Source organism: Panthera leo, chromosome D3 (genome assembly GCF_018350215.1).
Source record: "Panthera leo isolate Ple1 chromosome D3, P.leo_Ple1_pat1.1, whole genome shotgun sequence".
Lineage (NCBI taxonomy): Eukaryota > Metazoa > Chordata > Mammalia > Carnivora > Felidae > Panthera > Panthera leo.
The window spans coordinates 51997760-52012198 of record NC_056690.1 but is presented as its reverse complement, the minus strand read 5'-3'; the positions used below and the strand labels follow the sequence as shown (position 1 = coordinate 52012198).

General features: G+C 37.1%; 1 long non-coding RNA gene across 1 annotated transcript in view; it reads right to left on the bottom strand.

Moving 5' to 3' along the window:
* Positions 1-14439, bottom strand: part of LOC122203782 — a 176783-nt gene that overhangs the window by 99837 nt on the left and 62507 nt on the right. Inside the window, exon 2 of the long non-coding RNA XR_006195332.1 lies at positions 798-955. This is a non-coding gene — a long non-coding RNA (uncharacterized LOC122203782). The remainder of the gene's footprint in view (positions 1-797; positions 956-14439) is intronic.

Genomic DNA, 14439 nt, shown 5'->3' with positions numbered 1-14439 from the left:
TTTTATTGCACATTTTATCAAATATATTTTTAAGGTGATTTTAGCACTCATTACACATGTAATTTTATCATTTTCTTTACTTAAAATTTAAACGCATATGCAAACTGTTCTTTTGAGAAGATAATCTCTTGAAGGAATACAGCAGTGAACAAGGCTCTCATATAGGAAATAACACTAATTGTTACATACATACAAGCACACATACACACACTCCTGGAGATTCCTCAAACTGTGATCTATGATTTGTTTTTTATTCATGTATACTGACAGGTATAATAAGACAGATAAGGTTTCTTAAATTCTCCCTAACTCCAAAAGTAAATATAAGAAGATCTCAAATTTTTTACAAATAAGTTCTCCATTTTTGTAAAATAAATACTGCTTTACTTTTTCCACTTGAATAGGGAAAAAAATGATTTGTTTTTTTTCTTTTTAAAGATATTTGAAGTCGGGTCACTGAAGTTGGGTCACAAAACTTAATCAAGATTATACATTTAAAATGCAAATAGGATTACCACCCACCACCACCAACACAAAATGTTCAATTATGTTTTGCTTTGATTTGATTTTTGTCTTTGAATTATAAGTCCCAGCTTATACACATCTACTGTGAAAGTTTTCTTCTATATAAAAACATAAGGATTCACACAGATGGTAAATTTTAAAGTATAATAAATGGATACATGAATACAAGCACAATTAGATTTCCAGCTGTGATATGTGGAATGGCAACTTTTGATAAAAATCCTTCATGTGTATTCCCCTTTATGTCCACTTTTAGCAATCTGATTACTCACCCAGTCATGGAGGCAGCTTAAAAAGAGCCTGTGCTGGTTTTGTATATCAAACACACGGTAAATGATCTGCAAGTATGCTGAAGTTCTGAACAAAAGACAGCTACTGAAGCACAGCATGCAACTCAAGAACACTGTATTTCCTGTGTGTGTACATTTGCCTTTAAAAAAAAAAAAAGTACCGTTATATACACAATTTCACAACATACATTTTGGGAAAGCTTTTCACATAGTAACGTTTCATATAGTAACATTTAAATGATTTGTTGTAAGAACAACTTATTCTTAAGGGAAAAAGAAAACCATAATAAAATGGCTCTAGAAACAGTAATTCAAAATTCATTGTATGCAGAAAAATTGAAAAGCCATAGATACATAAAATTTCTATCTTTTCGTTCCACATGATATTGATAAAAATTCATTAGCAATGATAATTTATAAGCCCTAAAACACAGCAAACTCTTAAAGTTTAATTTTCTTTCTATTTTCTCTGTGTGTTAATGGGAATAAAATTCACACAGCAGAAGGATAATGCACCCCATAATGTGACATGATGTACTGAGAATGCGGTATTACATTTCCAATGATATGCTTTCCAAAACTGTCTTCATGATGCCATGGAGAATCCTGCCCTTAGAGAATGCATCTGTTGAAGTGGATAGGTCATTCAAATAGATTCAATTAGATTCTAGCGTTAACATATTTCCTCTATCAAGGTGTTCAAGCAAACAATGAAATAAAACTAACCAGCAAGAATAACAAAAAACAAAACATGAGAAAGAATTTAAAACAGAACGAGTCATTTCTCTCCCCTGTGTATATGTGTCTTTAATCTGTCAAGTATTCTTGCCATCAAAAAAGAGTCATAGGTTGCCTGGGTGGCTCATCGGTTAAGCGTCCGACTTCAGCTCAGGTCATGATCTCATGGTTCGTGGGTTTGAACCCCATGTCAGGCTCTCTGCTGACATCTCAGAGCCTGGAGCCTGCTTTGGTTTCTGTGTCTCCCTCTCTCTGTCCCACCCCTGCTTGCTCTCTCTCTCTCTCAAAAATAAATAAAAACATTTTAAAAAATTTTAAAAAGGTGTCATATAACAAGGTATAATATATTAATTTGTATATTTTATATGCATATAAAACATATAACCATGTTTATTATATATATATATATATGTAGTATATATAATTTGGAATAGTATATATCTACTTTTGAAAGCAACAACATTAAGACATTTTTGTGCTGATTACTGAGCTATTTTCTTCATCTTTTAATACTCGTGGTGCTAGGGCTGGGATGATGCATTTATTTTACTTTGCTAGCTGTATGACTGCGCTATACTGAACTAAAAGGAGGTGCCAGAGAGAAAGACTGAGAATCTGAGGAACTCTGAGTGGACATAATATACCTAATTTGCTCACTATTCTTGTCAGCATCACTCTAGCAACAGTTCTCACTCTCCATGGATAGGTAGTTAACATGGCAGCAGTTGTTTTCAATTTCCTGTTAGCACTAGACAGCTGAAGCCTCAGCCTGAAAGGTCTAAGTCCAAGCTCCACACAGGCACTGCTGAAAACTTCAGACAACAGCACTTTTGTGGCAGTACCCTCTATGCATAGAGCTGAACCCTATATCTGTGGGATCACTTTCCTAAGATTCTAGGTTCTAATCTCTTTCTTTCACTCCCCCAGCCCTAGATGTGGTAGTTACTTTCTGGAGTTACTACTTTTGTGTTTCCTCTTTTTAGTTCAGTTTTTAAAATCATAATGTTAGTTTCTACCTGTTAAAGAATTTCTAGTTTCTGAGAACTGGAAGAAGAGCTCCTTCCACCCTTATTATAAGACCATACCTGAACAAGCTGAAGGATAATGACTACTTTGAACACATGAGAGAACTGAAGTTGTAAAGCAAACAAAGTTGAAATCTGGAGAGAGATAGGAATCTGAAAGGAGAAATAGGATTAGAGCACTGAATGACCTAGGACAGATGTCAATGAACACCAAATAAACTGATAAGAAGATTCAGGCAAAAATGATTAAAAATTGCTAAGTATTGAGCAACTTGAGAGTTAGAAATCCCTAGAGGCTGTATTCACACTCTCTTACAGGCCTTTCCTACAGGAAGCTCTCAAGCTGCTCACAAGGATGGTCATGGAATCCTAGAAAAATTTTACCTAGGACACTTAGTGCTGGCTATAGGAAGAGTCCACCAAAGCCATGTCCCCTGTTGTCAAAGAAAAGTTTTAATGACACATTAGAAATCACAAGGAAGACTTTATTTAAAGTTATTGCAATAGGGCCAAGAATATTGCAACAGAGGAGATTGAATGCCACCCTACGGGAAAGGGGGGGGGGAGGTTGGCAAAAACTTGGAGGGATTTAAACACTGAGTGAGCTATTCGAAAAGTTCTGGAGGATTTTAGGGGAAAGGGTGATGACCAGTTAGGTCATCTGTATTTGTTCATTAGTGTTTATCAAAGCTAGGCTCCCTTCCCACAGAAATGGAAAAAGAGGGGTTACTATCTTCCTTGATGATTGCTTTTCAAAGAGATGTTCCCAGGTTCTTGAAAAAGACATTCCTGGACTGTAAAACTGGCAAGAGGATGGGGAAGGATTTACATCTCAAAGGGACAGGGAGAAAATTTATAATTGCAGTTTTTCTAAAGTAAATGCTCAAAAAGGGAGGTCCAGGGTCTAACATCAGGAGGAAGCCTGTCTGAAGTATGATTGCTTTAAATGGAACTTTAGGCTCTCTTGGTCACTATCTATTCCAGCCATCACACTAAAACAAACAAAGAAACAAACAAAAACAAAACAAAAGAAAACAAACAAAAAAAAAAACCTTTAATCTGCAGGGAAATAGTCAAGAAAATTATACTCATGAGTACTGTGAAGAGAAACAGGAAAAATAAAGACTGTCCCCATAGGGAAAGAGCATGAATACATGGCTATATCTGGTAGAGAACCAGAAGCAGCTTTGAAAGTCACATTTCCCAACACACAAGGTCAGAGAGCCTACCTAAAGGTTAATCAGTGCCTCAGAGAATGTTTCCTTTCCTATGCTCCCACCAGCATGCCAACAAGCTTCTAGGAAAATCAATGGTTCGATACAGCTAGGATTGCTGGAAAAGTCAAATTATCTTTAGGGATCATCATCAAAAGAAAACAAACAAACAAAAACTGAAAACATATTAAAATGTGTGGTATAAAACCAGATTAGTGCTTAGACAGTGATTTACAAAATTAAGTGCTTATATTAGAAAATGAAAGATTTCCAATTACTAAGCAAACCTTCTCCCTTAAGAGACTAGAAAAAGGAGAACAAATTAAATGCAAAGGAAGCAGCATAGAAATCAATAAAATTGACAACATTAGGAAATAGAAAATAATAATGAAACCAGAGCTGGTGCTTGGAAGAGATGAATAAAATTGGTACTCTAGCTAAGCTGATTAACCACACAAACACTACCACCATTACCACCAAGTATATATTTCACAGTATCAGATGTGAAAGAAAAGCCAGTTTGCTGCTAAGCCCATACACTCACAAACATGATAAGGAAATAATTTTATGATAAGGAAATAATTTTATGCTCATAAATTTGAGAACCTGGATGAAATATATCAATACTTGAAATACATATACTACTGAAAGCACATTCTAAAAATGATAATTTGAAAAGATCTGTATCAGTTAAATAAATGAACACAGATAAGCTTCAACAATAACAAATTTTTAACAAAGTATTAATGACTAACTACAGCATACTATAAACTGAATAATATATCACAGCCAAGTCAGTTTCATCCCTGGAATGCAAGACTGATTCAATATTTGAAAATCAATTAATATACTTCACCATTTGAATAGAATATAAATACAATCTTCTCAACTGATGTAGGAAAATTATTGTAAAACCCATTTTTGTTTAAAAAAAACTTTTAAATCTCAGAAAATTAAGAATGAAAGGCAACATCCTTTACCTAACAAAGGGCAAGTGTACAAAAATAAATAAATAGATATCAAAAAACCCCCACAAACCCACACACACACAATCCCCCCTACACAAAGACATCAACACGTATCACACACACTACACAAAATTTAACTCAAAATATTTCATATACTTAAATTTAAACATAAATCTGTACAATCTCTAGGGGAAAAAAAACTTAGAAAAATGTTTTAATAACCATGGTTTCAAGGAGAAATTATTGAATCTAGAACTGAGGCAGGGAAAAAAATAAACTAAGCTTGAAGCTTATCAATAAATAAGGACTAAATAAATAAAATAGACAAATAAGCAATACATGAATAATGGGGAATGCCAAAAGAGCAAAAGAGTCAACCTGAAAGAATTCCCCATGATCAAAACTGAAACTATTTGATCAAAAATAAATATTCATGAATTTGTATTCATATGAATTATTGAATAAATTAACAAACAGAGTGAAAGAATAAATTTTTCCTATAGAAGGATTTTAAGCAATAAATGTATAAATAATGAAGGACATAGAAAGTGATCTTCAGAAAACCAGTATAATAATTATTGTATCCAAGAGCGCCTGGGAAGCTCAGCCGGTTAAGCATCCAAATCTTGGTTTCGGCTCAGAGTTTCGTGGGCTCATTTCCTCATCAGGCTCTGAGTTGACAGTGCAGGGCCTGCTTAAAATTCTCTCTTTTCCTCTGTCTGCCCCTCCCTACTCACACTGTCTCTGTCTCTCTCAAATAAAATAAAATAAAACTTAACAAAAATACTATATCTAAAATACACAGATGAATGCTAAATTAAAAGAAAACTTGAGGAAGAGTCTGCATGCCTCAGTCAGTTAAGCCTCCAAATCTTGATTTTGGCTCACGTCATGATCATGAGTTTGAGCCCCTCATCATGCTCTATGTGGACAGTGGAGCTTGCTTGGGATTCTCTGTCTTTCTGCCCTTCCCCTGCTCACATTCTCTCTCTCTCTCTTTACTTCTCTCTCTCTCTCTCTCCCTCAAACATAAATAAACATTAAAAAAATAGACAAAACTTTAAAGAAGAGCTGGGGTTTTTCATAGCTTCAAAGTTATCTCTTCCCCAATATATTTATTAATTTTGTGCTTGTTTAAACATATATTTACAAGTTCTTTGATATTCATCCTGCAATAGGTGGAATTTAATTCCCCTCCCCAAGACTGATGGTTGAACTTAGTGACTCCCTTCATTATTTATTTAAATAGAGTATGGAAAGGGGGAAAAAAAATAATTCATAGTGGAGAAACCTAAGAGAAATCACCTTAACCAGCTGATCAAGGTTAACATAATCTGTGTTCTAATATGTGTCTCTGATATGAAGGTACTTCACATCTGTGGTATTCAAAAATCATGCCCCTAATCATGTGAGAAATAAGGCAAACTCAAACTGAAGGACATTCTACCTAATAACTGACCAGTACTCTTCAAAAGTGTTAAGGTCATAAAAATAAGAAAAGGCTGAGAAAATGTTAAAAGCTTGTGGAGATTAAGGCTTATAAATGCAATGTGGTCTTTTGTATAGAAGATCATGGTGGGGGGGGCGGATATTATTGGGGGAAATAAACAAAAACAACAACAACAACTGATGGAATCCAAATATATCTATACTTCAGTTAACAGTATTGTGTACCAATATTAATTTCTTACTTTTTTACCAGGATTAAACCAATATTAATTTCTTAGTTTTGACTTCTGTACCAGGCTTAAACAGTGTAAGGAAGATGCTTATGCTAACATTACTATTTTTGTACAACTAAAATTATTTCAAAATTAAACAAAAGAAATGAAGCGATGCCTGTTTTCTTGTCAGTGCAATTCTATACTTGGTATTAGGAATGATCCCAAGAATCAGACTCCTATAGATAGGCTCCTGGGATTGCTTTTTACTTATTTCTAGAGTTTTAATTCTTTGCTGATATCCACAAAGATAGAAAATAAAATGATTGCCTAGGTTGGTTTTGATCATCTTACCACCCAAACAAAACCAAAGTACCCTGAATGTTCTGTTTCCTATATACATTAGCCAACCTTTCTCACTCCCTTTGGTCTCTGACAGATTGTTGTTTCAGTGCCACACCTAGAGAATGTTCTATTGTGCAATAGATAATCTGCAAGCTGTACTTACCAATGTGATGTTTGACTATTCAGTAGAACCCAGAAAAACAGGACCTCAACAAGATAAAAGTTTTGCTGTTTCTCACATTATCACATAAAAGTAGTTAAAACCACAATGCTAAGCCGAAACTTTTAGCCTGTTTTCTGCAATACCTATGGAATTACTCAAATATGGATGGTACTAGAGAGGCCATTCTGCCATATTCTCGTATTCATCTGATGGATGAGAAAAAAGGAGAAATGAGAGCATGCCCTTTACTCCTAAGCTTATGACTGACTTTTTACATATCATTCCACTTGAACACGTTGTATTATTTTTCTTTTGGCTATGTGTGACTGAAAAATATAGTTTTTAGTTGGTCATGGGGATCATTTTATTCAGTTCCTCCAAAATAAAGTCTCTGTTTACAATGTCTTATATAGATTATTTTATTAATAGCTGTCTTCTTACAATACTTCAAAAATATGTGAGACAGAAGCATACATTTTTAAATAATTTTATTGTATTACTTTGCATTCTGTACCCCTACCACTGACAGTTTTGATACATGTCACATTCTCAATTAATATCCTTGATCTATATTTATATTGTAACTTTACTCTAAAATATATAGTTTTACTCTGAACCTTACTTATATAAAATATTTTATAATCTAACAGTATGTCTTAACATACTTCCTTTCTATAATATTACTTATAATGGTTTCGGAGAACTACATCCCATGTGTATTTAAACTTTTTTTTTCTAGTATTTATTTATTTTTAAGAGACAGAGAGAGACAGCATGAGCAGGGTAGAGGCAGAAAGAGAGGGAGACACAGAATCCAAAGCAGGCTCCAGGCTCTGAGCTGCCAGCACAGAGCCTGACGCGGGGCTCAAACTCACAAACTGCAAGATCCTGACCTGAGCTGAAGTCGGAAGCTTAACTGACTGAACCACCCAGGTGCCCCAAACCCATGTGTATTTTATAATTGACTGTTATCTTTTGCTTGGTTTCTAAATTAATACTAGTCCAAACAATGCGGTAATAAAAAAAAATCTTTATAGACAAATCTTCATATATATCTGTAATTATTTCTGCATGATTAAATTCCTGGAAGAAAATTTTCTGCACCAAAAGATTTACACATTTCCACATATTTTGATATAAAAAGGCAAACTGCCCTTCAGAAATTCTATATATTCATTTATGATGAATTGCTCAGCAATGTTTCAGTATTCCAACACCTTTGACAACACTGAAACAACACAGCCTGATTGATTCAAGCCACATCAAATATGTTTAATTTTGATTTCCTCCTTATTGATCATTTTATATATATATATTTGTTTCACCTGTGATAATGCACTACAAAATATGAATTCCTCTATCATTGATAGTATTGTCATATTGCCAAAAAGCAATTTAATATGGTGGTTCAAAGGGAGTAAAACCGAAAAACTTTACTTGAGGAAAATCAATATTTTAAGAAGTTGCAATGAGAGGCACAATTCTTAGGTAAGAGATAATTTTTTTTCTTAATTTAATTTTTAAAAAAATTTTTTTCAATATATGAAGTTTATCGTCAAATTGGTTTCCATACAATATCCAGTGCTCATCCCAAAAGGTGCCCTCCTCAATACCCATCACCCACCCTCCCCTCACTCCCACCCCCCATCAACCCACTGTTTGTTCTCAGTTTTTAAGAGTCTCTTATGCTTTGGCTCTCTCCCACTCTAACCTCTTTTTTTTTTTCCTTCCCCTCCCCCATGGGTTTCTGTTAAGTTTCTCAGGATCCACATAAGAGTGAAACCATATGGTATCTCTCTTTCTCTGTATGGCTTATTTCACTTAGCATAACACTCTCCAGTTCCACCCATGTTGCTACAAAGGGCCATATTTCATTCTTTCTCATTGCCACGTAGTACTCCATTGTGTATATAAACCACAATTTTTTTATCCATTCATCAGTTGATGGACATTTAGGCTCTTTCCATAATTTGGCTATTGTTGAGAGTGCTGCTACAAACATCGGGGTACAAGAGCCCCTATGCATCAGTACTCCTGTATCCCTTGGGTAAATTCCTAGCAGTGCTACTGCTGGGTCATAGGGTAGGTCTATTTTTAATTTTCTGAGGAACCTCCACAGTTTTCCAGAGTGGCTACACCAATTTGCATTCCCACCAACAGTGCAAAAGGTTCCCGTTTCTTCACATCCTCTCCAGCATCTATAGTCTCCTGATTTGTTCACTTTGGCCACTCTGGCGTGAGGTGATATCTGAGTGTGGTTTTGATTTGTATTTCCCTGATAAGGAGCGATGTTGAGCATCTTTTCATGTGCCTGTTGGCCATCCGGATGTCTTCTTTAGAGAACTGTCTATTCATGTTTTCTGCCCATTTCTTCACTGGGTTATTTGTTTTTTGGGTGTGGAGTTTGGTGAGCTCTTTATAGATTTTGGATACTAGCCCTTTGTCCGATATGTCATTTGCAAATATCTTTTCCCATCCCATTGGTTGCCTTTTACTTTTGTTGGTTGTTTCCTTTGCTGTGCAGAAGCTTTTTATCTTCAAAAGGTCCCAGTAGTTCATTTTTGCTTTTAATTCCCTTGCCTTTGGGGATGTGTCAAGTAAGAAATTGATACGGCTGAGGACAGAGAGGTCTTTTCCTGCTTTCTCCTCTAGGGTTTTGATGGTTTCCTGTCTCACATTCAGGTCCTTTATCCATTTTGAGTTTATTTTTGTGAATGGTGTGAGAAAGTGGTCTAGTTTCAATCTTCTGCATGTTGCTGTCCAGTTCTCCGAGCACCATTTGTTAAAGAGACTGTCTTTTTTCCATTGGATATTCTTTCCTGCTTTGTCAAAGATTAGTTGGCCATACGTTTGTGGGTCTAGTTCTGGGGTTTCTATTCTATTCCATTGGTCTATGTGTGTGTTTTTGTGCCAATACCATGCTGTCTTGATGATGACAGCTTTGTAGTAGAGGCTAAAGTCTGGGATTGTGATGCCTCCTGCTTTGCTCTTCTTCTTCAAAATTACTTTGGCTATTCGGGGCCTTTTGTGGTTCCATATGAATTTTAGGGTTGCTTGTTCTAGTTTTGAGAAGAATGCTGGTGCGATTTTGACTGGGATTGCATTGAATGTGTAGATGGCTTTGGGTAGTATTGACATTTTGACAATATTTACTCTTCCAATCCATGAGCACGGAATGTCTTTCCATTTCTTTATATCTTCTTCAATTTCCTTCATAAGCTTTCTATAGTTTTCAGCATACAGATCTTTTACATCTTTGGTTAGATTTATTCCTAGGTATTTTATGCTTCTTGGTGCAATTGTGAATGGGATCAGTTTCTTTATTTGTCTTTCTGTTGCTTCATTATTAGTGTATAAGAATGTAACTGATTTCTGTACATTGATTTTGTATCCCGCAACTTTGCTGAATTCATGTATCAGTTCTAGCAGACTTTTGGTGGAGTCTATTGGATTTTCCATGTATAATATCATGTCATCTGCAAAAAGGGAAAGCTTAACTTCATGTTTGTCAATTTTGATGCCTTTGATTTCCTTTTGTTGTCTGATTACAGATGCTAGAACTTCCAACACTATGTTAAACAACAGCGGTGAGAGTGGACATCCCTGACGTGTTCCTGATCTCAGGAAAAAAGCTCTCAGTTTTTCCCCGTTGAGGATGATGTTAGCTGTGGGCTTTTCATAAATGGCTTTTATTATCTTTAAGTATGTTCCTTCTATCCCGACTTTCTCGAGGGTTTTTATTAAGAAAGGATGCTGAATTTTGTCAAAGGCCTTTTCTGCATCTATTGACAGGATCATATGGTTCTTATCTTTTCTTTTATTAATGTGATGTATCACACTGATTGATTTGCGAATGTTGAACTAGCCCTGCAGCCCAGGAATGAATCCTACTTGATTATGGTGAATAATTCTTTTTATATGCTGTTGAATTCGATTTGCTAGTATCTTATTGAGAATTGTTGCATCCATATTCATCAGGGATACTGGCCTGTAGTTCTCTTTTTTTGCTGGGTCTCTGTCTGGTTTAGGAATCAAAGTAATACTGGCTTCATAAAATGAGTCTGGAAGTTTTCCTTCCTTTCTATTTTTTGGAATAGCTTGAGAAGGATAGGTATTATCTCTGCTTTAAACGTCTGGTAGAACTCCCCTGGGAAGCCATCTGGTCCTGGACTCTTATTTGTTGGGAGATTTTTGATAGCCGATTCAATTTCTTCACTGGTTATAGGTCTGTTCAAGCTTTCTATTTCCTCCTGATTGAGTTTTGGAAGCATGTGGGTGTTTAGGAATTTGTCCATTTCTTCCAGGTTGTCCAGTTTGTTGGCATATAATTTTTCACAGTATTCCCTTATAATTGCTTGTATCTCTGAGGGATTGGTTGTAATAATTCCATTTTCATTCATGATTTTATCTATTTGGTTCATCTCCCTTTACTTTTTGAGAAGCCTGGCTAGAGGTGTATCAATTTTGTTTATTTTTTCAAAAAACCAACTCTTGGTTTCGTTGATCTGCTCTACAGTTTTTTTAGATTCTATATTGTTTATTTCTGCTCTGATCTTTATTATTTCTCTTCTTCCGCTGGATTTAGGCTGTCTTTGCTGTTCTGCTTCTATTTCCTTTAGGTGTGCTGTTAGATTTTGTATTTGGGATTTTTCTTGTTTCTTGAGATAAGCCTGGATAACAATGTATTTTCCTCTCAGGACTGCCTTCGCTGCATCCCAAAGCGTTTGTATTGTTGTATTTTCATTTTTGTTTGTTTCCATATATTTTTTAATTTCTTCTCTAATTGCCTGGTTGACCCATTCATTCTTTAGTAGGGTGTTCTTTAACCTCCATGCTTTTGGAAGTTTTCCAGACTTTTTCCTGTGGTGGATTTCAAGCTTCATAGCATTGTGGTCTGAAAGTATGCATGGTATGATTTCAATTCTTGTAAACTTATGAAGGGCTGTTTTGTGACCCAGTGTATGATCTATCTTGGAGAATATTCCATGTGCACTCGAGAAGAAAGTATATTCTGTTGCTTTGGGATGCAGAGTTCTAAATATATCTGTCAAGTCCATCTGATCCAATGTATCATTCAGGGCCCTTGTTTCTTTATTGACCGTGTGTCTAGATGATCTATCCATTTCTGTAAGTGGAGTGTTAAAGTCCCCTGCAATTACCACATTCTTATCAATAAGGTTGCTTATGTTTGTGAGTAATTGTTTTATATATTTGGGGGCTCCTGTATTCGGCGCATAGACATTTATAATTGTTAGCTCTTCCTGATGGATAGAACCTGTGATTATTATATAATGCCCTTCTTCATCTCTTGTTACAGCCTTTAATTTAAAGCCTAGTTTGTCTGATATAAGTATGGCTACTCCAGCTTTCTTTTGATTTCCAGAAGCATGATAAATAGTTCTCCATCCCCCCACTCTCAATCTGAAGGTGTCCTCAGGTCTAAAATGAGTCTCTTGTAGACAGCAAATAGATGGGTCTTGTTTTTTTATCCATTCTGATACCCTATGTCTTTTGGTTGGCACATTTAGTCCATTTACATTCAGTGTTATTATAGAATGATATGGGTTTAGAGTCATTGTGATGTCCATAGGTTTCATGCTTGTATCGATGTCTCTGGTCCTTTGTCTCACAGGATCCCCCTTAGGATCTCTTGTAGGGCTGGTTTAGTGGTGACAAATTCCTTCAGTTTTTGTTTGTTTGGGAAGACCTTTATCTCTCCTTCTAGTCTAAATGACAGACTTGCTGGATAAAGGATTCTCGGCTGCATATTTTTTCTGTTCATCACACTGAAGACCTCCTGCCATTCCTTTCTGACCTGCCAAGTTTCAGTAGAGAGACTGTCACGAGTCTTATAGGTCTCCCTTTATATGTTAGAGCACGTTTATCTCTAGCACCTTTCAGAATTTTCTCTTTATCCTTGTATTTTGCCAGTTTCACTATGATATGTCATGCAGAAGATCGATTCAAGTTACCTCTGAAGGGAGTTCTCTGTGCCTCTTGGATTTCAATGCCTTTTTCCTTCCCCAGATCAGGGAAGTTCTCAGCTATTATTTCTTCAAGTACACCTTCAGCACCTTTCCCTCTCTCTTCCTCCTCTGGAATACCAATTATGCGTACATTATTTCTCTTTAGTGCATCACTTAGTTCTCTAATTTTCCCCTCATACTCCTGGATTTTTTTATCTCTCTTTTTCTCAGCTTCTTCTTTTTCCATAATTTTACCTTCTAGTTCACCTATTCTCTCCTCTACCTCTTCAATCCGAGCCGTAGTTGTCTCCATTTTATTTTGCAACTCGTTGATAGCATTTTTTAGCTCCTCCTGGCTGTTCCTTAGTCCCTTGATCTCTGTAGCAAGAGATTCTCTGCTGTCCTTTATACTGTTTTCAAGCCCAGCCATTAATTTTATGACTATTTTTCTAAATTCATTTTCTGTTATATTGTTTAAATCATTTTTGATCAGTTCGTTAAATGTTATTTCCTGGATGTTTTTCTGAGAGGAATTCTTCCGTTTCATCATTTTGGATAGTCCCTGGAGTGGTGTGGGACTGTGGGGCACTTCCCCTGTGCTCTCTTGAATAACTTGCGTTGGTGGGTGGGGCCACAGTCAGACCTGATGTCTGCCCCCAGCCCACCACTGTGGCCACAGTTAGACTGGTGTGTGCTTTCTCTTCCCCTCTCCTAGGGGCGGGATTCACTGTGGGGTGGTGTGGCTCATCTGGGCTACTTGCACACTGCCAGGCTTGTGGTGCTGGGGATCTGGCGTATTAGCTGGGGTGGATCGGCAGGGTGCACAGGGGCGGGAGGGGCAGGCTCAGCTCACTTTTCCTTCAGAGATCTGCTTCAGGAGGGGCCCTGCAGCACAGGGAGGGAGTCAGACCCACCAGAGGGATGGATCCGCAGAGGCACAGCATTGGGTGTTTGCGCTGAGCAAGCAAGTTCCCTGGCAGGAACTGGTTCCCTTTGGGATTTTGTCTGGGGGATGGGCGAGGGAAATGGCGTTGGCCTTTTTTCCCCACCAAACTGAGCTCTGTTTCCTGGGCTCAACAACTCTCCCTCCGTTGTCCTCCAGCCCTCCCGTTCTCCGAGCAGAGCTCTTAGCTTATAACCTTCCAGACGTCTAGTCCCTCTTGCTGTAAGAACACACTCCGTCCGGCCCCTCAGCTTTTGCAACCCAGACTCGGGGGCTCTGCTTGGCCAGCGGGCCGCCCCTCCAAATCGCTCCCTCCCGCCAGTCTGTGCAGCGCGCACTGCCTCACCGCCCTTCCTACCCTCTTCCGTGGGCCTCTCGTCTGAGCTTGGCTCCGGAGACTCCGTTCTGCTAGTCTTCTGGTGGTTTTCTGGGTTATTTAGGCAGGTGTAGGTGGAATCTAAGTGATCAGCAGGACACGCGGTGTGCCCAGCGTCCTCCCACGCCGCCATCTTCCCAGAATCCTCCCAGAGATAGTATTTTATCTTGTTATTTACTGAAACCTTCAGATCAAGAATGCTCACTTCCTAAAAATAAAAACATT